Source organism: Protopterus annectens, chromosome 2.part0 (genome assembly GCF_019279795.1).
Source record: "Protopterus annectens isolate FY-2018-M chromosome 2.part0, PAN1.0, whole genome shotgun sequence".
Lineage (NCBI taxonomy): Eukaryota > Metazoa > Chordata > Ceratodontiformes > Protopteridae > Protopterus > Protopterus annectens.
Genome location: NC_056728.1, coordinates 225,920,356 through 225,944,552, shown reverse-complemented (window position 1 = coordinate 225,944,552; position 24,197 = coordinate 225,920,356). Strand labels below are relative to the sequence as shown.

At 40.4% G+C, this 24,197-nt stretch overlaps 1 protein-coding gene across 1 annotated transcript in view; it reads right to left on the bottom strand.

The window, feature by feature from the left end:
- Positions 1–24,197, bottom strand: part of DBR1 (debranching RNA lariats 1) — a 585,557-nt gene that overhangs the window by 424,889 nt on the left and 136,471 nt on the right. The gene's annotated exons all lie outside the window — the stretch shown is intronic.

Genomic DNA, 24,197 nt, shown 5'->3' with positions numbered 1-24,197 from the left:
TCTCAATCTTTCTGTCAAGAAGTCAAAGTTCCAGGAGACTGCTCAGTTCATTCTTCTCCCATTACCCGGGGATGATTGGATGTGCACAGCAGATCTCCAGGATGCCTACTATTACATCAAGATAGACAAGCATTCCAAGAGACATCTTCACTTCTGGCTAGGGGACAATTACCATTTCAGAGCTCTACCCTACGGTCTCACAACAGCCTCTCCGGGTCATTACCAAATGCATGGCAGTGGTAGCGGCGCACCTGCATCTGCAGGGGTTTCAGGTTTTCTGCACCTCAATGACAGACTCCTCACAGCACCTTTGAAGCACTGACTGACTCTGGCAATTCAGTATATTCTTTCCCTCTTCCATCAGCTGGGTATAACTGCCAACCTGGCAAAATCCAATCTCATGCTCACACACAGGTTGGAGTTCATAGGAGTTCAGGTGGACTCCGTGACCGGCATTGCAAATTTGCCTCTTCACAGAAGTCAGTTGATATGGGAACAGGTCACTCATATTTTAGACCTGCCTTACACCCCAGTTCATTTAATTCTTCAGGATCTTTGTTTCATGGCCTCGGCCACACTTGTTCCTCTGGCCAGTTACCACAAATGCTGGTTTTACAATACGCTTTAGTGGTCCAATCTTCGGCTCTTCGTCATCCTCTGTCTAGGACCATAAAACTGATGCAGACATCACCTCCAGTTGTGACTTCAGCTGCAGGATCTCTCTACTGGCAGGCCCTTTTCTCTCCCTCTGCCCACGGCCACTGCGACTATGGATACCTCCCTACTGGGGTGGGGGGGGGGGCATTTTCACAAGAAGACCGTCCAAGGCACATGATTCGCAATAGAGATCAAGTTGCATATAAATGTTCTAGAGATGAGAGCAGTTCTTCTGTCGTTGCAAGCCTTCCAGGGCTTCCTCCCTCGAGGGACGACTGCAATCCAGACAGGCAATATGGCAGTCTGGTATGTCAACAAACAAAGGGGAACAAGCTCTTACCCACTCTACAGAGCGGACATGAGAGTGTGGGAATGGGCTATGTCCACTGGCCACTTCCTTACTGCAACACATACGCCCAAGGATTCCAATGTGTTGGCCTACAATCTCAGTAGATCTATCTCGAGTCCTCATGAGTGGTCCCTTAATCCTTCAGTGGGGAATCAGATTGTCGACCATTGAGGTCGGCCATGCTGTGACCATTTTGCTTCTCCAATCAACCACAAATGCAGCAGGTATTTAGTCCTGACCCCCCCCCCTCAGGGGGAGTCTCCAAGGGACGCACTAGTCCACAACTGGCCTCCAGGTCTCCTCTCTGCTTACCCTCATTCCCTTAATACCAAAGGTTCTGCAGAAAGCTCAACCTCTGAGGACAGCATCACTTATTCTTATTGCCCCATTCTGGCCTCATCAACCATGGTTCCCCTTCATCAGGGCTTGTCTGAAGTATCCGCCATGGATACTGGATCCCCATCAGGATTTGATTTCCTTCCCTATGGGCTTCCTCTCCCAAATCTTCAGACCCTTCACCTAACCGCATGGTTTCTCCAGTTCCAGTGATACAGTCCAGGCTAGCATCCTCCATTAAAATCATTTTGGCCTCCCAAAAACCCTCTACAAGAAAAGTATACAGCAGTAAGTGGAAAATGTTTTCGATCTGGGCTAGGAACAGGAACCTGGACCCTTTTTCTGCCTCGGTGCTTTTGTTCTTGTCCTCCCTATTCCAAGGGGGAGCAGTTTTTTTTTTTTTTACCATTAAGCTTCAGTTGGTGGCGATTTCTAATTTTCAAGAGAGCTCCAAACTCACCATTTCATCTAGGCTTTGTAAGGCATTTATAAAAGGAGTCTTCCGCTTCATCCTCCAATTAAGGACCCTTCACATCCTTGGGACCTCACACTGGTTCTGCAATCTCTGACTAGTAGCCCTTTTGAACCTGCCATTTCCTGAGAGCCCAAGTTTCTGTCTTGGAAGACTGCCTTTCTGGTTGCTATCACTTCAGCTAAAAGGTTTTAGAATTGCAAGCTCCTTTCATTATTCCTCCTTATATGACCTTTCACAAGGACAGGGTCTCTCTGAGAATGAATCCCTCCTTACCCAATGTTGCTTCCAAGTCGACCCTTAATCAATGCATTCAGCTTCCAGTGTTCTTCCCAAACTACTCCAACAGAGGGGAGTATATCCTTCATACCTTCGATGTTCACAGACAGCTTCGGGTCTACTTGTATAGGACTAAGGACTTTCATTTGTGGTGTTCTCCGATAACAGGTGCGGCCTTAAAGTCTCTAAGGTCACTATTTCTAAATGGATTTCTAGCTGCATCTCTATGGTCTACAATCTGAATCACCTGGAGGTTCCAGGTAGTGTTAGAGCCCATTCTACTACATCTGTGGCCACTTCTTCAGCTATCGTACTAAGGCTTTCTACTGATATCTATGCTGCTGCCACTTGGTCTAATCCTCATACCTTTATATCCCATTAAAAACTGGATTTAATTTCTAGGAGTAGGGCTTCTTTTGGCTCCACAGTGCTCCAGCCTGTCCTTCATTAAAGCCTCCCAGGATGCATGGTAGCTAGGGACTCTGACCCTGTGGTGATGAATGAAGACATGGATAACCCCATAAAGAGTTATGTATTTACCATAACTTGGCATCTGTGTTATCCTATGTCTTCATTCATCACATTTCCACCCGCCATCCCCCTCCTGGTATGCTCGTGGAGGAAATTGGAGTGAGTTTCTCTCTACCTCAGTAGGAATAGCTCAGGAGTATGGTGGCAACTCGATCTGGGGATTAGAGAGCAGCAGGGCATTGTGGGAGAGGGAGGAGACAGAGCCTTGAATCCATCTGTTGAATAGTGCATGCTCGGATCCAAGACCCTACGGTAATGAATGAAGACCTAGGATAAAACAGATGCCAAGTTATGGTAAGTACATAATTCTTTTTTGGCTTTCACATCAGCTGGGCAAGACTTAAGCCTTAAACCAAGCACATTTAAGAACTGAACTACTGACCAATGCTCTACAAGTATCAGTTGCATCAAAAAACATTTAATAGAATGCCTCACCACCTAATGCACTGAGCTTATCATGCCTTAATAAGAAAGATAGTTTTGGAATCTGGTACATCAGAAGCCACTTCGACCACGTATCCAAAATTTAAAGCAAGTATCTAGCCATGTATGCTTGACAGCTGACATCCCTAAAAGATAGGGTGACTGATGTGTAAACATTTTACCATACATGCCCATGGCTCTACTACCCTTGCCATTACAGAGAACACTGGTAGAAGGTAACAGTTTGGACATCTTATCGGATTATAATGAAACAGCAGTGATATCAGAAGGGTTTTTGTACAGAAACATCCAAGCTTCTGATGCATCATAAAATCTGCCTGATTTCTTAGATGTGAGGGATTGGGAGTATGTAGTCAAAGGAGCTGACATACAAGTATAGTCCACTGCTTTTAAAACTGATGGAACAGCTGAAGGTTTAGTCACATCCATGTAAAGGAGAGTAGAATACATTTTCTGTGAATCATAACGGTTTGTCTTCTCATTTAAACTATTCATTTGACAAACAGTACTCCCATAGGTGAGCTATTCATGGGAGGAGTCAGAAGACAGTATGTCATCCACCGAATTCAAAACCCATTTCTAATGTATAATCAAGGCCTACAGACTCTTGAGTAGAAGTTCCTTCTTAGAGGAGGGTTCTCTTTTCCTCTTATGTGGGGTAGGAGGAGGAAGAAACTGAGAAGATTAACAGGCCATGAAAACCTTATGCAAACCCTGGAAGAAGTTAAACCACTACCTATGGGTTTCTTGAGGAAGGAGATAAAGCAGAAAATATACTTTTTCTGTCTCTATTTCTTGGGTGTTTCCAGACAAAGTGTATGGAGGGCAGGTAGCTGAATGTACCTTCATAAAGCTACCTGGGGTGTCTTCTTGGACCAACAATTGGGGGAATTCTCCCTACTCTCTGGCAGAAACAGCTCTGGTTCTCTCTTCTTGGTATAGCTGGTCATCTCAGATAAATCTTTACTCAAGCCCTGCACCCTGTCGGCCTCCTGAGGGATCCCAACAGTGAGCACAGGTACTACAGCCAGTCTTGGACTGAGAGTACCTCAGATATCGGATTCTTTCCAGCTTAAAGAAGCAGGCTTTTCTGAAGACTTGGCCTCTTCTTTATATTTTTTTAGTTTTCTTCAGGTTAAATGGAAACACTCTTGATGTGAGCTAAATCCTGAAGTCTCTTACTTTCAGTGTAAAGTTTTAAAGAAGTAGGATGCTTTCTTATGGCTTTAGGTGCACAAGACTGACAAACAGAGGAGAGTAAATATTCATGTTCAAAGGACAGTAAGTGTCTGGCTCTAGAAGGTATTTGTCAACTGCATTCGCATCTACCCATTTTTTCCTGATATAAAAGTAATAATTTACCACAAAACTTAAACAGAAAGGAAGAAGAGTCCTCAACAGGGTACTTATCTAGCAACAAACATGTGTAGCTGTAGCGACTTGTATGGTAGACAAACTGAGACAGATGAAATCTTCACTTAAAAGAAAGACATCTACTCAAGTAATAGTAAGAATTATTCAGAGGAACTGACGAAAGTTAAAGCATTATACAATCTCACAGAACAAGAGGAGGCGCAATTGCAGAGAACTAAAGACAAAATAAGGGAATAACTGGATAAAATGCATGAGTTTAGAAATATTGCTGTTAAGCAACTTTTTTTTATAATAACTCCAAAGCACAAAAAACAATTGGCACAATGACTTGGGAAACAAAAAGCAGAAAGGGTTTTTTGCCAAACTTAGGAAGCCTAAGGTGGCTTTTTTGGAACATTATACTTTTATCGTTGGTTACTTTATCCAGATTCAGGGGATTTGTGTTTGATAGTTTTGTATTTTTACCCCTATCTGGACATGGCTAATGAATTTGGAGGTGACAACCTATGCCGAGGCAGCCACGAATGTGGGGCCGAAGGATCAAAGGAATAGCCAGATGAAGCTGAATGAGAGACTGAACTCCATACTAAACCCTGCTGGTAATCCTTTACTGGCTGAAGGTATACTGCGACAAACTGACATTTACTCTAACAATGACGATAATCAATCTGAGAATTTTTTGAAGAGCTTTAGAAATCTTGAGAATAAGCTATATAGATATAAGCGCCTTCAATGGCAACGTTTTCACTTAGAAGCATCGCTAAAGTTTAGAATTGAACCCAGAGGTCTTAAGAGTGTTAACAATTCCCAGTTATGGACATGCATATCCTGACCTCTTTAAACATTGGTAAAGTCTTAACCTAGAATGTAGTGCTAAGTATATGCAGCTTCTTATAGATTACTTCAAGCCAGAAGAAGAGCTGCTTAAAGAAGTTAATATACTGCACCAATGACATTTTTGATACATTTTCTAGTGAAGTAATAGCTGACAAGATTGATCAGCTGCATGAACATATTAGCCAATATGAGAAACGTCTCTCTAGCGCTAAAACAAAAAAAAAATACATAGAGATTTACATGACTTTGAACTGGGCAATGTGTTCTCCTGGAATAGAGAGAGGAATACACAGGAAACACTTAGACAACAACCAGGAAGTGGGTGTGACTACACCAGCAGTGAGCAGAGAGGAACAGCAGTGACAAACACACTGCATATAGATGCTGAAAACTCCATTTTCAGTGACCTACAGCCCAGAAAATCATCTTCAGATGCTGTATGTAGTGTTGGTGCTAGCACTTCTAAAGTTACAGCAAAAACAACTAGAAGTGATGAAATACCAGTTGTTAAACCAAAGAATACAGCACTGGCCTGTTAGCTACATAAACAAACGCTAGTGATTCCAGCATTCAGGAATGCTCTTCCAAGAATACAAATGGGACTTTTTTGTTAGAAAAACCTTTCCCAATACGAGGGAGGTTGCGCAATCGCCCTCAGTATGGCAAGACACGGAGACCCCACAGTGTGGACGACCAGAACAAGTTCCTGAAGAAAAGCAAATAGGTTTGATTTTTAATATTTCCTCCATTTCTTTGACTGAAGCACAGAAAACTATTGAACAGAGATTTGAGTTTTGTTCCTGCCCAGAGAGCAGACTTGGTGAATGTGTTAAAAGAACTGAAGCTATTTGGCAGGACACTGACTTTAAAAACTATTTTTCAAGGTGGATCCAATGAATATAATGTTTTAAAAAAAAAAACAGTACTTTTGTTCCTCCCAGCAATTCTGGGATTGATTTATTCATTGATGTGTGTGAAAAACAACCAAGGAATGTGCTCAGTAATGAAGCTACTGTTTTTTTTATAATTTATCTAAATGTGAACAGCAAGCGTTAAATCACTTAAAATGCTTTAAAAGTGTTGAAATACGCCCAGCAGATAAAGGTGGAGGAATTGTTATTTTAGATAGAGATAAATATATTGCAAGTATGTTAGTACATTTATGTAACATCGATACCTATTTTAAGATTTCTGCAACTCATGTTAAAGCCATTACAGACAGACCGCAAGTTTTTTTTTGTTTGATATGTTAATAACAGGCATGATTTCTGAGCCACTTTTTGAATACGTCAATATAGAGTACCCCGTGACTCCAATTATGTATGGCCTACCAAAAGTCCATGCGACTTATAGTATCTAGTCGGGGTGAGCGACAGAACCACTGTAGATATATGTTGAGAAAAACCTGCATCCTATACTTAAGGAATGTACTACTGTCTTATTGGACACTAAAGATTTTTTGAGAGACCTAAGTGTACATTTGGAGGGTATAGATGACCAACATTGGCTTGTTACTCTCGATATAGTCTCTTTTTTACAGTTATTCCTCATTCTTGGGGTATAGATAATGTAAGGGAACTACTCAATAGAAAAGGGATAGAAAATACCAATATTCGACTCATGTGTACCCTACTTGAGATCATCTTTTGTATTTGGTGAAACGTTTTATATACAGAAGGCTGGCGTGGCTATGGGCACTGCCTGTGCCAATAGCTACGCCAACTTAGCACTTGTACAATGGGAAACTGAGAATATTTTGACAGGCAACGTGTTTGCTAAGTCTATTATATGGTACAAGCGTTTTGTGGACGATATTTTTCTGTTGTGGCATGATAACGAAGATAATTTGCAGCAATTTTTAAATTTCATTAATACCATTACTCCCTTTTTGAATTTCACATACAAATACACAAATAGAGAAATAGAGTTTTTAGATGTAAAGGTTACAACAGACACTTAATTATGTTCATACCTTCATGTATAGAAAACCCATTAGAAAGAACAATGTCCTACATAGTAGTAGTATGCATCCTAACTACAATAAAACCAATGCGATCAAAGGACAGATAATTAGATGCATGAGGCTATATAATGATGATGATGATTGTTTGTCTCAGGCACTTACCCTAATAAGACATGAATTTATTGAAAGGGGATATAAAGCCAGAGATACAGACAAACAAATTAAAGTGGCTTGGATTAAGAGAAGAGAGAGGTACAAGCCCTATTATGACAGGACAAGAATCAGCCATGATAACCAAAGTAACTATGCCACCAGTACCACAGTAATCTGGAGAATGATGTCTTACGTATTCCATTAACATTTGCAAGTAATATCAGTACAGTCTGTGATATAATTAAAATAATTGGGGCATATTGTTAAATGTGGATGAACTAGGTGGTGTTATAGGGACTACGGTATCTTTTACCTTTAAAAAAACATGTCATTAAAGACAGTTGTGCTACAAGAAGTTAGATGGAGACCACTATGCAAGGTCTGATAGGCTAGGTACCTTTCCGTGTAGAAGGTGTACAGCCTGCCCCTTCATATTTGGAGGGGGGCAGTACACACACCAGACTAGAAAGTTCAGCATTGATGCACGCTTTTATACAGACGGTCATAATAAGAATGTTGTATACTTTGGTCTCTGTACAAAATGCCCGCCTACTATGTAGGCAAAACTAATCGGTTGTTCAAAGATAGAGTCCTAGAACACGTAAGGAACATTAAAAATAAAAAAGAGACAAGTGCGTTAACGATGCATGTTATAAAGGAGGGAGTCACACACACCTTCAAATTTCTAGTGTTCCACATTATACAAGAAAATAAAAGAGGTGGGAACATGAACAATAAGACCGAAGCCACAGAACAAGAATGGATAATTAGATTTCAGGCTGACAGACCACCTGGACAAAATAGTAAGGTTTCACTGAAACCTTTTCTCAGGAACAGGGCTTTGAAACATTAATTATGTTCAGTCACATCTTTTAACATCTATACATATATTCTAAAGTTTTAACACTATCTAACTTTAGAGCAAGCTTTTACAGTTTTTTACATATATTTTTAGTCCACTATTTTTATGATCTGACTGTTTATATAGTGTATGTCTCTTTAATTTTTATTTCAAGATACCGTCAGCTGACTGGATTTGACACATGTATCATTACTTAAACAAGAGCAGCAGTTACTGTAGTATGTCTGAAGAAGCAGAGAGGACTCTGTGAAAGCGCTCACGTTTTATATATTTTTACTATTTTTTATTAAAGTGTTGTTTTGCTATGTGTATTCCAATGAGTTGGTGGCTTTTTTGGAAGGAAAGGTAAAAGAATGGGAATATGCCAAGATGACATATGGACTGCAGACTAAAAACTGCTTTCCCTATCAGGGAATGATATCAGAATACAGACAGAGAAAGGGAAAGGGACAAGGGAATCCTAAATGAAAAACCTGCACTGGTTGAGTTTTTAACTGAATCTAGAACAGAAGCTGTTGTTAAAAAAGGGATGATTAGTAGGGCATAAAAATACTGCACAATAACTATACAAATCAATCAGAAGAGGTAAAAAAAGATTGGGGGGAGACAGAGTAGATATACAATTAACAAAGAAACAATGACGTGGCATATGTATGGCTGCCAAATATGCAAAGTCAAGGCGATTTCCCATTTTTGCTTGAAGTGTCTGCATAGATACTTTTATACCTCAAGCAGACTTCAAAGAATTTTTTTTTCAGGTAGATGGCAAATGTTGGAGGTGTGACGGGGAAGAAAGAGGTAATGGGAACATATGTTTTGGGAGTGCAATAAGTTGGCAGACTTTAAAAATTCTCTACAGAGTACTTTATCAGGAGTACTGGGGTGAGCAAATGAGTGTAACTAAGAAAATTATTTTTTTTTTGAACTGGGATACAAGACCTAAATTGCTTAGACACAGTAAGGCCTTATTAAGCTTAATTCTGTTGGCTGCCGAAAAAGCAACTACTAGAAAATGGAAGTCAAAAATATAAACCAACTACACTTGAAGTACTGAATACTTTAACAGTGATAAAAGAACAGGAATGAGATCTTTAAAAAAGGCAGGAGTAAATTACATAGGGGAAAAATGGAAACTGTGGGAACAATACATGGAGAAAAATGTTTTGAAGGAAGAACGAGGTTTAACAGAAGGCAGAAATTGAATAATTTATGTAATGTTGCTTAGATGACATCACATATACTGTTATACATCGTATAATGATTGTAAATAAGAACTTGTTAATATGGTTTGATTACTTTTATATAGCTGTAAGTTAGCCTAAGTTACAAGTGATAATTCAATTAACGGTGTTAAAAAAAAAATACAGGAAGTCTTTAGTCATGTACTGGAGGCAAGAAAGTTCTGAGGAATTTCTCAGCTGTACATCCTTCAAGCACTAGTGCATAGTCTTGTGCATCTGTCACAGGTCAGACATATGGCATATGAGAAAAGCACCCAAGCTTTTGTACAGTGGCTTAACATGCAGCAGCCTTGGCCAACTCACAATGCATAGCAGCATATGGGTGTTTGGGTTTAACAGCAATAACAAGCTGTCTCGTTATTTAGTACAGAAGTCTGCTGACAGTCTGATCCTAGAATCCTTCTAGTTTTAAAGAAACTTGTATTCATAAAGGGAGACAAGGAGCAGTTTTTCCCCCTGCTATGATCCTTCTTCTAACCATATCAACTCCACCCAACATTCATTTAATACAATACTTCCCCACAAGCAAACCCCATACAGCTTATTCTTTTCCCCTCTGAGCAAGAGCTGAATCTCAGAAGGAATGCAATCACCCATGGAGGGAAATCACTTGATGTCCCCTACATATGCTCAAGTAATGCAAGTGATGGGCTTTAGGGAGGAGCACAATGACTACTTCAGCATGATACATAACCCAAGTCAGTGATGCCCTATGTAGGCTATTTAGTGGCAGTGATGCAGTTCAGAAATGTTCAGGGCTAAGCATTAACTGGGGCAAATATGAATTTTCTTCTGATGGCTATTGAAGACAACAGAATAATATATCTGGTATTTGTAATCTTGAAGTCACCATGGCTTAATGAGAGAAACAAATGCTGAAGCTTTAACTAGATTATAAAAAAATGTCTAAATGATGGCCCTCAAAGCACCTCTCATTACCAGCAAGCTGGACAGGAGGACATTGACGGCCTTCAGTAAAAATGAAATATACTGAATATTAAAAGGAAATTTCAAAGGCTGTATGACTGAGATAACAGGGGTGATGAAATAAAAGAGGGAGCTGGTTTACATGGTTGTTAGCTACATCAGGGAATTCTATGAGGAAATATGTATGGAGATTTGAAGAAAGCACACGAGGTATACTGAATCAGACCTGAAAGACCAAAACAAAAACGGGGAAAAAAAAAAAAAAGAGAAAACATGCGCAAGCACAACAGTCATCAAACAAGTGATAGCTCAAAAAATAAGGAAACAAGAACACCAAGTTAAAAACAAGCAGTAAAAGAAACACAGAAAGAGAAAGTGCAAAGTTCTGAAGATTGAAAGGGCAAGTAAAGGAATCACAGGAAAACGTACAATGTTTTGATGGACTTCCATGCAATATACAAACAGTAACATAGTCTGAAATAAGAAAAGAATTAAAACAAGTAGACCAACAATGATGCACAGTGGAGCAAATTTTACAGTTGGCATTTTTGTCTATATATGGAAAAAAACGTTATCTTCCAAAAATAAAGTACTGGAGACCAATGTATTTATGGGAATGAACTTAAAATTATTAAACATATGGGGGTTGCACTCTGACTTCTGACGTAAAATTATGTTAAAATACACTGACCAAATAAGAAAAGTCTAACATTCACTAACAATACTGAAAGACACATTTCGACAAAGTAAATGCAGTGTGTGATGTACATTCAAATGATTGGTTAGGAAAAGGCATTTAGTGATGGGAGTCTTGGGTTGCTGAAAAAAAGACAAGTTAGCAGTGAACATCAAGTTTAGTGAATGAGTGTAACCACTGTACAATGATGCAATGGTAAGTATATGTGAGAGAACAGGTGATCTGTTTGAGCTGTAGAAGAGGATCTGGGAGGGACGGCGCCAAGTACTACTCTATATATAGTGTATATTAAAGGTAACTGCCGAAGAGAACGGTTTATAAAAATGAACTGAGTGTGTGTCTGTGTGAGAGAGAGACAGTAAAGACGGCCACAGAAAGATTACTGTAAGTGTGTAAAGAAACCGAAGAGAGTGAGGAAATAAAAATTAAGGAGAGAAACTGTGAAACAGTGTGGGGATGAGGTCAAAGAATACAATATTTAATGTAATGCAGAGAAAAGTCATGTGGATTAAAAGTGGAAGAAGGGGAGATTTAGCAAGGGAAAACTGGTTATAGAAAGAGAAAGAAAAATTGGTGTAAAGTTATGACAAGTATTCAAGCAGAAAAAAAAGTGTGTGCATATCAATCATCAAGACTATTTGAAGTTTCTGAATGAGATACCTGAAAATCCAAACATGCATTACTGGGAAATTTTAATTAGGTATTATAACATTTTGTGATTTCACTCAGTTGGTCAGAGACAGTACCAGAGAAAGTAACATATTCGATCTGGTGGCAACAAATGTGGAAACCAAAGACTCAATTATGGTAAAATTAATTACATTCAGACAAGGAATAGTTAAACTCTAGTCAGTAGACTGCAAATGCGCAACAGTGAGGAACTGGGCTACGGTTATGATGTGCTGCATGCATTACCTTTTAGAAATTTAGAATTAACTGTTGCAACACAACAAAGTTACCAATAAAATTACTTAACAGAGAAGGCAGGATGACACTGTGATTCACTATCAAAGTACAATACCATGTACCCCTAGGATAGGTGGAAAAAAGGTGGGAGAAAAAAGACTTAAACCGAAAGGACTAGCTGCAACACTGACATACTTCAAGCACCAAAGGTGGCCTTACTGGTTCTGATGAGAATTAGAGAGGGACTATAATAAATGCAACTTGATCAAAAGTACTGTTGCTCACAAAAGGAACAGTGAACACTGCAATACATTTTTTTCTGGATGACAAGACAGCTACTGTAATGACAGACACTCTGCTGTATGTACGGAATAAAAATCACATGCGACTGTGCACATAGAAATGCATACACAAGCAAGCACACAAAGCAGCGATTTTAGAACTACCAGCTGTGCAAGTAAACTTACCACACAATAGCAGATGTTCAAACAGATCACTGCTGCAGCGACCTCCTAAGTATCAGACAAGCCAGTCAGGCTTCCAAGCATTAGGGATCATTCCATGCACACTAGGCACTGGTAAGCGCACTGAGTTAAAAAAATAAAACCAGTGTCTAGACTGCTGAATACCTCACATCCAGCCATCTTGCCTCAGAAGTCAGACAGGCTACATCCACTCTGGGACATAAATCCCATGCCCTGGCAAAAAAGGGGGATGGAGGGAGCTGCCACTGCAGCAGTGATCTATTTGACTATCTACCATTATGGTAAGATTACTTACACAACTGGAGTATGTTAATTACAAGATCACTGCTGTAATATCCACAACGCATTCCATTCAGTACAGCTCATGTGAGTGTGCACCTTGAACTCCTAGTGGGTGTGGCTTGAGCCTGTACAAAAAAAAAATGAAGTTAGTAACTTACAATTCTAACAAATACTCGACTGAGGTCAATATTAATACAACTGTCTTTGCCATTATGTATGCTTCAAGATAAAATATTCTAATACCTTGTATATAGCATGGTTTTGGTATTAATACAAATATGATCAAGCAACATTTGACACCTACAAGCACAGCAGGAGGTACCTGCAGAAATGCCTGGAGGAGCACTTGGCTGTAATGAGAAGCTATAAAGAACGGACATCAGAGCTTAGTATATGAGAGAGGATGAAGGTGGATCAGAGTACAGCATCCTTGGACAACAGTCCTAGTAAAGCCTACGCTACACCTACAGAAGAAATTCAGCTACCGATAAAATACTTTTAAAGTCCACCCCTTTCCAAAAAGCCAGACAGACAGGACTCTAGTAGAATAGGTGCAGACCCTGCCTGGAAGTGACTTGTTATGGTGAGAACAAAAAAAGGTAAAAGCACGGGACAACCAGTAGGTTAACAGACTTGTTTCGACAATGCCCACCTCTTCTTACCTTCACAACAGTCAAACACCTGCACAAAAATACTGAAGGATTTTGTTCTGCCAATATAGTATCAGAGTTACCTATGAAAAGAGTGTGAATAATTATCTCCCCCTCATTTTTAGGGTCTGGGAAGAAAACAGAGATAGCCTGGCTGAGTGTAAATTCTGAAACTACCTTGGGCATAAAGGAAGGATTTGTTCTTAATATTACTCTACCTTTACGGAAAATGAGATGGGGGCAACTCACCATGAGTACTTGTATCACATCTTATCAGAGCAATAGATAACATTGTCTTTCAAGATAAGAACCTCAAATAGGCCACATGACAGTATATATAAAAAAAAATTAAAAAAAAAAGACATGTTTCACTGTTGCAGTCATCACACTTGGGTTGATTCCCAAAGCTGAAGAATGGGTGGAGGCAGTCAAGAAGAGTTGGGGCTGGCTAGTATGCCTTGCAGGACTGCAGTTGCAAAGCCGCCCTGGATTTGGAAAAGACAGACAGATGGTAATGCTTGGTGAAGGTATGAACAGAACTTCAAGTTGCAGCTTCCAGAATGTCCCTGGTAGGGACCCCACTGAGAAAGGCTGTAGACGAAGCTGCTCTAGTGGAATGCGTTCTGACCTCCTGAGGGGGTGGTTTCCCATGGGGTTTGTAAAAGAAATGGATACAGTGTGCTATCCATTTGGAGATGGTTTGTTTTGATATGGCCTTGCCCTCTGCCCCTGGTGCAAAGCTGGCTAGTAACTGGTCAGATTTACTACAGGGCTTAGTCCTATCAAGGTAGAATCTGAGCTGTTTGTGCACATCTAAAGAGTGCAAGATCCTTTCCCCCTTATTTTGAGGATTAGGGAAAAAGGTGGGCAAATGGATAGATTGGTTGAGAGCCATACTGGACACCACTTTAGGCATGAAAGTTGGGTTAGTCCTGAGGGAGACCCTGTCAACATGAAAAATAATGAAGGGTTCCACAGCCTTAAGTGCTTGTAGCTCAGACACTCCTAGCTGAAGTGATGGCCAGAAGCAAGGCTTTTTTCCGAGAGAGGAATTTTAACTCTGCTGATGCTGCAGGCTCAAAGAGGGGTAGCGTGAGCTTTTCCAACACAAAGTTAAGGTCCCAAGCAAGGGCAGGGGCTCTTCTTGGTGGCCTTAAGTTGCTAGCCCCCTCAGGAACTGCTTGATGAGAGGTTGTGAGAAGAGAGGTGGCTCAGTGTTGTAATGAGCAGAGATGACAGAGGCACGAATCTTAATGGAAGAGAAAGATAGGCCCCTGTGGAGTAGGTCTGCTAGGTAATCCAGGATGAGGAAGGCTGTGCTGTATACGCTCCTTTAGTGTGGATCCAGGAACAATAACTTTTTCCACTTGTCAGCATAGGATTTTCTTATACTGGGTCGTCTGGCTTTACGTATGACATCCAGTACCTGCTTGCTTAGGCTGGGCACTGAAGGAGAAGTCTAGGAATAAGCCAGGCTGCAAGGTTCATGGTCTGCAATTGCGGATGCAAGAACTGTCCCTCCTGCTGAGTCAGGAGAGTTGGGATCTGTGGGAGGTGCCATGGAGGCAACGGTGACAGACTGCGCAGTAGTGGGTACCAGTGTTGGCATGGCCAGTCTGGGGCAATCAGGACTGCCCTTGGTCTTTCCTCCTTTATCTTGAATAATACTCTTGTAAGAAGAGGTAGAGGGGGAAATGCACAGATTGAGAGGTTTGCCCACTGGAATGATAGGGCATCCACTTTGAAGGCCTTGCTGTGAAGTTCCCTGGTGCAGAATTTGCTGTGCTGGTGGTTGTAGGGGGAGGCAAATAGGCCACCTTCAGGGTACCCCATTTCTGGATCACAAGGCTAAAGGTGTTGTGGTTTAATTGCCACTCGTGTGGGTCTAGGAGATTTCTGCTTAAGTTGTCTGCCAGAGAGTTTTGGTTGCCTGGCAGGAATTGAGCTTGCAGGTGAATATGCATGGCAAAGGCCACAGGGTCAGGGCTAGCCTGCAAATTGGATAAGAGTGGGTTCCACCCTGCTTGTTGATGTACCACATCACTGTGGTGTTGTCGGTGTTGATTAGTAGAGGCCCCGGAGAAAGTAGGGATCTGAAAGCTGTCAGAGCATGCTGAACAGCTAGCATCTCTTTTTGGTTGATGTGCAGATGAATTTGATTTGGCCTCCAGTGGCCCTGAATGCACCTGCCATCCAGAGGTGCACCCCAGGCATAATCTGATGCGTCTGTGGATAGGGTCTGGGCAGCATGGGGTTGTGTAAAGGGAAGCCCCTTGTTGTGGTTGCATGCTGCTGCCCACCAAAGGAACTCTTTCCTTAGACGAGGTACCATAGGTATGATTGTTTCCAAGTCCTGAGACTGTTGGCACCAAAGACTTTTTAAGTACCACTGAAGTTTTCTCATATTTAGTCTGGCATACGAAATTAGTAGAATGCAGGAGGCCATGAACCCTAGAGCCTGCAGGATTTTCCTTGAGGATAGCTGGGTTCTGGTGGCCATTTGAGTGAAGTAGCCTGTCAGATAGGCCTGTTTTTCTGGAGTAAGGGAATGCCATCTGGGATGCTGTGTCCAAGCTTGCTCCCAGGAATACAATTTTTGACGGGGGACTAGACTGGATTTGTTTTCATTGATAGTGTACCCCAGGGAGGTTAGAATGTCCTTTACAAATGTCAGGTGCTGCAACAGCTTTTCCCGTCTGCCTGAATTAGGCAATCGTCCAAGTAGGGGTAAATCTGAATACTTGTTTGTCGGCAATAGGCAATGGCTGGAGCCAGGCATTTTGTGAAAACTCTGGGAGCAGTGGATAAGCCAAAGGGAAGTGCACAGAATTGATAATGCATAGAACCTGTCCTGAAACGTAGACATTTCCTGCAGGAGTCCCTTATTGCGATGTGCAGATAGGCCTCCTTTAAGGTCTAGGGTGGCTAACCAGGCATCTCTGGACAACATAGGGAGAAGCTGCTGTAGGGTGAGTACTTTGAATTTTGGTACCACCAGGAAGGTGTTTAGAATGGCTAGATCTAAGATTGGGAGCCAGGTGTCCTCTTTTCTGGGTACCAGGAAAAGTCTGGAATAAAAACCTTGGCCTATCTGTTCTGCAGGAACAGGCTGAATTGCCCTTATGGACAGCAGGGACTGAACTTGGTTATGTGCCTCTGCCCACTGGTTTGGAAGAAGATCTGGGAACCCTTTTGGGATTGGCAGCGTGTGAAAATAAAATTTGTACCCCTGGAATACTATGTTGAGGACCCATCGATCGTTGGTGATAGATGTCCAGTTTTTTGCATAGTGGGCAAGTTTTCCTCCTAGGGGCACGAGCAACTGGGCAGAGGAGAGTGGTGGAGTTGAGAAGTCATTGTGAATTCTTTCCGTAAGGGAATGGCTTAGCACTCCCTGCTTTAGAAGTGGAGGTACTCTATTGCTTAGATCTCTGCATACCCTGAGACTGTAATCTGGGAGGTCTGTTTCCTCTGGGTCTAGTTTGAGATGTCCTTGAGGGTGCTGGAAAGGACCAATGTTTTGAGGGGCAATGCCTACTAAATCTTGGAGGCTTCACTTGCAAAAAAATCTTTGACGGTCTGCATAGACTTTTTTAAAACCTCTTCTGCTTTGGTGCCAAACAGATAGTCCTTGTTCAGATAGTCCTTGTTCAGAGAAGCATCCAATAATTTTGATTTGACATGGTCTGGCAAGGTATGCTCCTTAAGCCAGGCATGCCAAGTACAGAACCTGTGACTGCTGCCCTGCAAGATGCTTCTAGGGCGTCAAACCCACATTGCAGGGTATGCTTGCTGACTTGGCTTGCAGAATGCATAAACTCCAGTAATTATTTATTTTATGCACAGTCAGGAAAGGTAGATAACTTTTGCTCAAGTTCCATAGTATGTAGCTGGTATTTCACCATGTCGAACTGACAATTTAATGCTCTAATGGCGAGAGTTGCAATGGTGAATACTTTTTACCCCATCTGTCTAAAGCTCGGGAATCCCTGTCCGAGGGGGTGGGATTCCTAGTTGTAGTTTTTATTCCTTTAGGTCCTTGGGAGATGACCTCTGGGTCAGCAGTAGGATTTGTGAAGAGAAATTTGTGAGAGTCAGGGACTCTCTAGTACCTGTCAGGTTTCCTTGGAGCAGGGGCTAAAGTATCAGGAGTTAGACTGGATTTCATAAAGACATCATCCACAACATCCAGAAGAGGAGGGATAGCTAGGGGTCTGTGCTGTGGTAGATCTAAAAATTCCCCAAGTCTCTTTTTGGATGGAGGATAATCCTGGCATTCCCAATGGAAATGCTCTCTCAAAGTATGTAGCGTTTCACCAAAAGAAAAATCCTCTGGAGGGGAGGCAGAAGGAATGGATTCCTCTGCATCTGAATCCTCAAAGGCAGATAAGTGCATGTCTTCATAATCAGAAACCTCTGAGTAGTCGGACTCTTGGTCAGATAAAGCTGCTGGGGACATGTCTTTTTCTTTTAGCAGGGGAAGGTTGGCTTCCCCTAAACAGCATGATCAGGTCTTCTGCCATTTTAAGCATCTGAGATTGTGGCAAGGAAGCAGGCACTTGAGATTGGGTCATCGATTTTTTAGGCGTAGCTTGTACTCTTGGCCTTAGAAACAAGGTAGTTTTAGAAAGAACTGAAGACGCGAAAGAAGTTGTCGGTTTGTGTGAAATATCAGTAGTTCAAAGAGTTCCTCAGAAGCCGGTGCCTGCACAGCGGCTCCGGACCCATCCAAGGTAGAGACATCTGCAGGTTCCGTAGTCAAAGAAGAGAGTCTCACAGCATACCGGACTCCAAACAGGTCTCAGTAGCGGCCTGCGAATCCATCGAAGCAGGCATCAGAGGCTGCAAAAACACCTCACTGAGTACCGGCAAACTGGCGACTTAGCTTAACGGAAGCATCCTCAGCAGTTTTGGATCTGTGCGGTCTGTCTGCTTTTATCCTTAAATTTTTTCGGAACATCGGTAGTCGGATGGCTTACCGAAGCCATTTCAGAATATGGAGATTTAGAATGAAAGTATTTAGCTACAATAAGGGCCAGTCGATGAATAGTTTGGGCACTGAACAAAGCACAAAACTGACAGCGAGGTATGTCGTGGTCTGGGCCTAAACAGGTGAAGCAGTAAGAATGGAAATCTCTGTGTGGTATTTGCTTTCCACAGGTGAGACAATTGTTAAAACTTTTCCTGACATGGGTTAGAGCAAGAAAAAAGGATCCCCAACGGTGTACTTAGCTTTAGAAGACTTCAAGATGATTCAATTTCGGAAACAAAACTCAGGTAGCGGCCGAATGGCACTCATGCAAACTGCTTCTGCTTTGGGCTCCTCGACAAGAAAGACTGATGTAATGGCGTCAGCTGCCTGGTTTTATACCTCTGACAACCTGACGTCAGTACTGAAGCAACAGCAACCGACGCAGAAATACTAAGCCTCTGGTATTCAGGCCGACTGAGGGCTACCCCTGGCAGGATAACCCAAGTGTGATGACGAAACACTACGAACATCAGAAAACTGTGGAAACTGATGCAGTCAGTATTGAGGAGTGACAGGCCAGTGAGTTCCCATATGATAGAGCAATGGGCAGCACAGGATGAAATTGATGAGACTGTCACAGGAAGATGCTATAGAACCTTCTATAGAATGCCCGCAGGGACTGGAAAACAAGGGATGTGCCCCTCAGTTTGGAAGAAAATGAGCTAAGAGAAGAATTGCTTGATTTAATAGACATGGACAGATATATCAAAATCAATGACAGAAATAGACTGCAGAAGGTTAATAAAACCCAGAAAGTCATAAGTCTGATAAAACAAATGAACACAGTAATTAAGACTGTTCATAGAGATCCATGCGCTATAACACAAGTAAATAGGATATATTACTGTGTAGCTAAATTAAAGTTCTACCACAAGAACACAGGGTAGTGAGGGAAAGGAAAGGGATAAATCAAACAGAGAAAATTATAAAGCAATTAAGACAAAAAGTGTCAGTGTTAGAAGACTATAGAACAGGGAGGGACTAGATCAACAAAAATACTAAGAAAGATAGATGTGATAAAAGCAATGCACAATACTAGAACAGACCAGGCTCTGTCGTGCACTATCACAAATAAACTAAAAATTTCAGCACAGGAGAAAAAACTTAAAATAAAAAAATAAAAAATAGAGGAAAGGTGCAAAATAAGCAATTTACTGATGACCTAAAAAGGATTTATAGAAAACTAGGAAATAAAAGTAAAAGGAACAGAAAGACCGCCAAAAAAGAAGAAATAATTACATTTTGCAGAAGTACCTATGAAAATCCTAAATGGATTCAAGAAGTAAAAAAAAAAAAAAAAAAAAGTTGTTTAAAGGTACAGGATATAAAATGGGAAGAAATAACAGCTACAGAAATTGAAACAAAGTTAAAAAAAACCTCTAAATGGAAACCCCCAGGCTCAGATTCAGTACCTAATTTCTGGTTATAAGTATTAACATCTTTGCACGAAGATTTAGCCATGAGTAAGAACTATTTATATGCACACCCAGAAGAGACGCCAGCCTGGCTAACAGGAAAAACAATGCTTCTACTTAAAAGTGAACCTGCAAGCTACCCTAAAAATTATAGACTAAACTTGCCATCTGACGATGTACAAACTACATATGGGAATTAATGTCGAAAGAGTTTATAGTCATTTAGAAGAAAACTCAATTATGGCAGTAGAACAAAAGGGCACTAAAAGAAAGTCATATGGAACAAAGGATCATTTGTTGTTAAATAAAAGTCATAGTGGAGAACTGTAAAAAGGGGAAGAATCCAAGCACGGCATGGATTGACCATAAAAAAGCATTTGATAGTATCCCTCATTCATGGAAAAAGAGTGCTTAAAAATGTGTAAGATACATCCCACTCTGATTAACTACATTACAGTGACCATGAAACAGTGGCATACCACTTTCCAATTAAGCCATGATAAAGGACAAATTGTTATCCCAGGGATAAAAATTCAAAGGGGGATATTCCAGGGTGACTCTGTCACCGTTACTACTCTGCCTTGCCCTTAATCCATTAAGATGTTTACTCAACAGCTTAGGCCATGGCTATAATCTGGCTCCTAGAAAACAACAAAGTGTAAAGACTTCTCACCTTCTCTTTCTCGAGGATTTAAAACTGTAGAGCTCATCAGATGAAGAACTGAAAGCACAACTGCAAGTTGTCAAAACTTTTTCTGATGATATGAGAATGTCATTTGGTCTTGATAAGTGTGCAAAAGCAACCTTTAAAGCAGGAAAACTGCAACATCAGAAATACATCAGTTTGGGACAAGAATGTTATATAAAAGAACTTGAGCAAGGACAAGTGTATAAATATTTGGGAAATGAAGGATCAACAATAAAACATGAACAAGTGCGAATAAAACTTAGTAAGGAATACTTCAGAAGACTTAAATTAATCCTGAAAACAGCACCAACATCTAGGAACAAAATCCAAGCTATAAACCAATTTTCTCTTCCTGTCCTGACTTACAGTTTTGGAGTGACTGACTGGCCCCAAAACGTGTTGGACAGATTAGATAGGAAAACAAGAAGGATGCTTCATGCTCACCAAATTATTTATAAAAATCTGTGCATTCCAAAATTATATATTCCCCATTATGAAGGAGGGGATGGGCCTCCTTGAAATAGATCTATATGTATAGGTCTGCAATCGTGGGATTCCACACATCTAATGACCTCAAGACTCACATGTAGTGAAAGTTTTGAAACATGAGGAGAATAAATCTAGGATGACTTCTCTGCTTAATCTAGCAGGAGCTTATCAGCATCAAGCAGGAATGGAAATCAAACCAGAAGTAGATAAAAATCAGGCAGCAACTGAATGTGCCAAAAAACAAAAGAAAGAATATAAGGTGAAGGATCAGATGAGAAGGCAAGAAATGTGGAAAAAGCATAAATATAGTTGCAAGTACAGAACACCTCTGGAAGAACATCATGTTGATCAGGAACAAACACAGACATGGTTAAGGACAGGCAAATTCAAAACAAGAGATGAAAGGTTAATAATGGCGCCCAAGACAGTGGGCTGCGTACATGTTGGTTTATAAAGACCACTGAACATGTGGGAGAAAAAAACAAATGGAGGTTTTGTAAAACCTAATTGGAAACAATTGCACACCTCGTTGCTGGTTATGACATACTAATGGCAGACGGACTGTATACTGAAAGGCATAACAATGTGGTGAGACTGTTGCACTGGGGATTGTGTAAACATTATGGTATTGAACTGGCCGAAAAACATTGGAAACATGAGCCACAAAGCATCATTGAAAATGAAATCTACATCACATGGGATCATCCATTACCAACAGTTCAAACGACAGATGCTAGAAAACCGGATATAGTGGTCCAAGAAAAGACAAAGGTAGCACTGATCATTGAAACTGCCACACCCAGTGACTACAGTGTCTTGCGTACAGAGAGACACAAAGTCATAAAATATCAGGATCTGCAGGCAGAAAACGAGAGCAGTGTGGAAGAAAGATACCCAGACAGTTCCAAGACTAGTAGGAGCAATGGGGTCTTATAAAAAATTATTTACCATCGTATTTAGATATGTTACCTTACATGCAACTGCAAACGAACTGCAGGAGTCGTCATTACTGGGAACATTGCGGGTGTTGCGAAGAGCACTACTGGCTGACATCAAAGATTGAAACAATACTAATTTCATGAACTTTAATCATACTTTGACTTAGGAATGAGGTCCATTCCTGTCATGGTATTAGAAACACAAAAGACTGAGAAATTAAAAAAAAAATGAGCCAGCAAAAGTTAGAAATTTGATAAAACAAATAAACACCATAATTAGGACAGTCCATAGAGATTCATGCAATAGAACAGAAGAAACAGGATACAGTACTGTGAAGCCAAATTAATAACAGATAAAGTCCTACCACAAGAACACAGAGTAGTAAGGGAAAGGATGGGAAGAATTTGAATGCCATCATGGAAGTATTGAATTGAGAAAAGTATAAAGCAACTAAGACATGAAGTGTCACTGATAGAAGAGGGAACAGATCAACAAAAATCCTCAAAGATAGATGTGATAAAAGTAATGCGCAGTATTACAATGGATCAGGATTTATCATGCACTATCACAAATAATAAATAAAAAATATCAGCACAGGCAGAAAAACGTAGAAGATATACAAATAGTTATAAATGAAAAGTACAAAATAAGCAATTTATTAAAGAATCAAAAAAACCTTTACAAAGAATTGGGTAAAACAAATTGAAAGACCACCAAAAAGAAGAAACAGATGCACTGTGGAGAAATATTTATGAAGATCTTGTGGAACATAACGATGCTAAATGGACAGAAAAAAAGGAAGAATAAGAAGTTTAAATGTGCAGGATATGAAATGGGATGAATTAACAGCCAGAGAGATTGGAACAAAGTTAAGAAAAGCCCCTAATTGGAAAACCCAAGCCCAGATATAGTACACCTAACTTCTGGCTAAAAATATTAATATCTTTGCACAAAGGTTTACACATAAGAACTATTTATATGCGTACCCGAACATAAACGTCTGGCTAACAGACAAAACAATGCTCCTGCACAAGAGTGAACTTGCAATCTACCTTAAAAATTATAGGCCAATAACTTGCCTTCCAATGACGTATAAACTATACACTGGAATTGATGCCAACAGACTTTAGTCATTTAGAAGAAAACTCAATTATGACAACAGAACAAAAGGGGAATAAAAGAAAGTTATACGGAACAAAGGATCATTTATTGTTAAATAACGTTATACTGGAGAACTGTAAAAGTGGGAAGAATTTAAGTATGGCATAGCTATACTACAAAAAAGCATTTGTCATTATCCAACATTCATGGGTAAGAGAGTGTTTAAAATGTTTAAGATACACCCTACACTGACAAAGCAACCATGAAACAGTGACAAACCACTTTGCAGTTACGTCATGATAAAGTACAAATTATTATTCCAGGGATAAAAAAATCCAAAAGGGGGATATTCCAGGGTGACTGTCACCATTGCTCTTTATCCTTGCCCTTAACCTATTAAGCTGTCTGCTTAACAGATTAGGTCATGGCTATAATTTGGCTCTCAGAAAACAAAAAAGTATAACAACTTATCTTCTCTTTGCCTAATGATTTAAAACTGTATAGCTTGTAGGATGAGGAACTGAAAGATCAACTGCAAGTAGTCAAAACTGTTTTTGATGATATAAGAATGTCATCTGGTCTTGATAAATGTGCAAAAGCAACCTTTAAAGCAGGAAAGCTGCAGCACCAAGAAAACATCAGTTTGGGACAAGAATGTGAAGTAAAAGAACTTGAGTAAGAGGGAGTGTACAAATATTTGTGAATTGCTGAAGGATCAACAAACATGAACAAATGTAAATAAAAACTCCGTAAGGAATATTTTAGAAGACTTAAATTAATTCTGAAAACAGCGCAGACATCTGAGGACAAAGCTCAAGCTATAAACCAGTTTGCTCTTCCTGTCCTGACTTACAGTTTTAGGGTGACTGACTGGCCCCAAAATGTGCTGGACAGATTAGACAGGAAAGCAAGAAGGATGCTTCATGCTCATCAAATCAGAGCATACCAAGATTATATATTCCCCGTTCCAAAGGAGGTATGGGCCTCCTTGAAATTGATTACATGTATAAATATGCAATCGTGGGACTGCATACATATCTGCTGACCTCACAAGACCCAAACATAGTAAAAAACAATGACTTGATCAA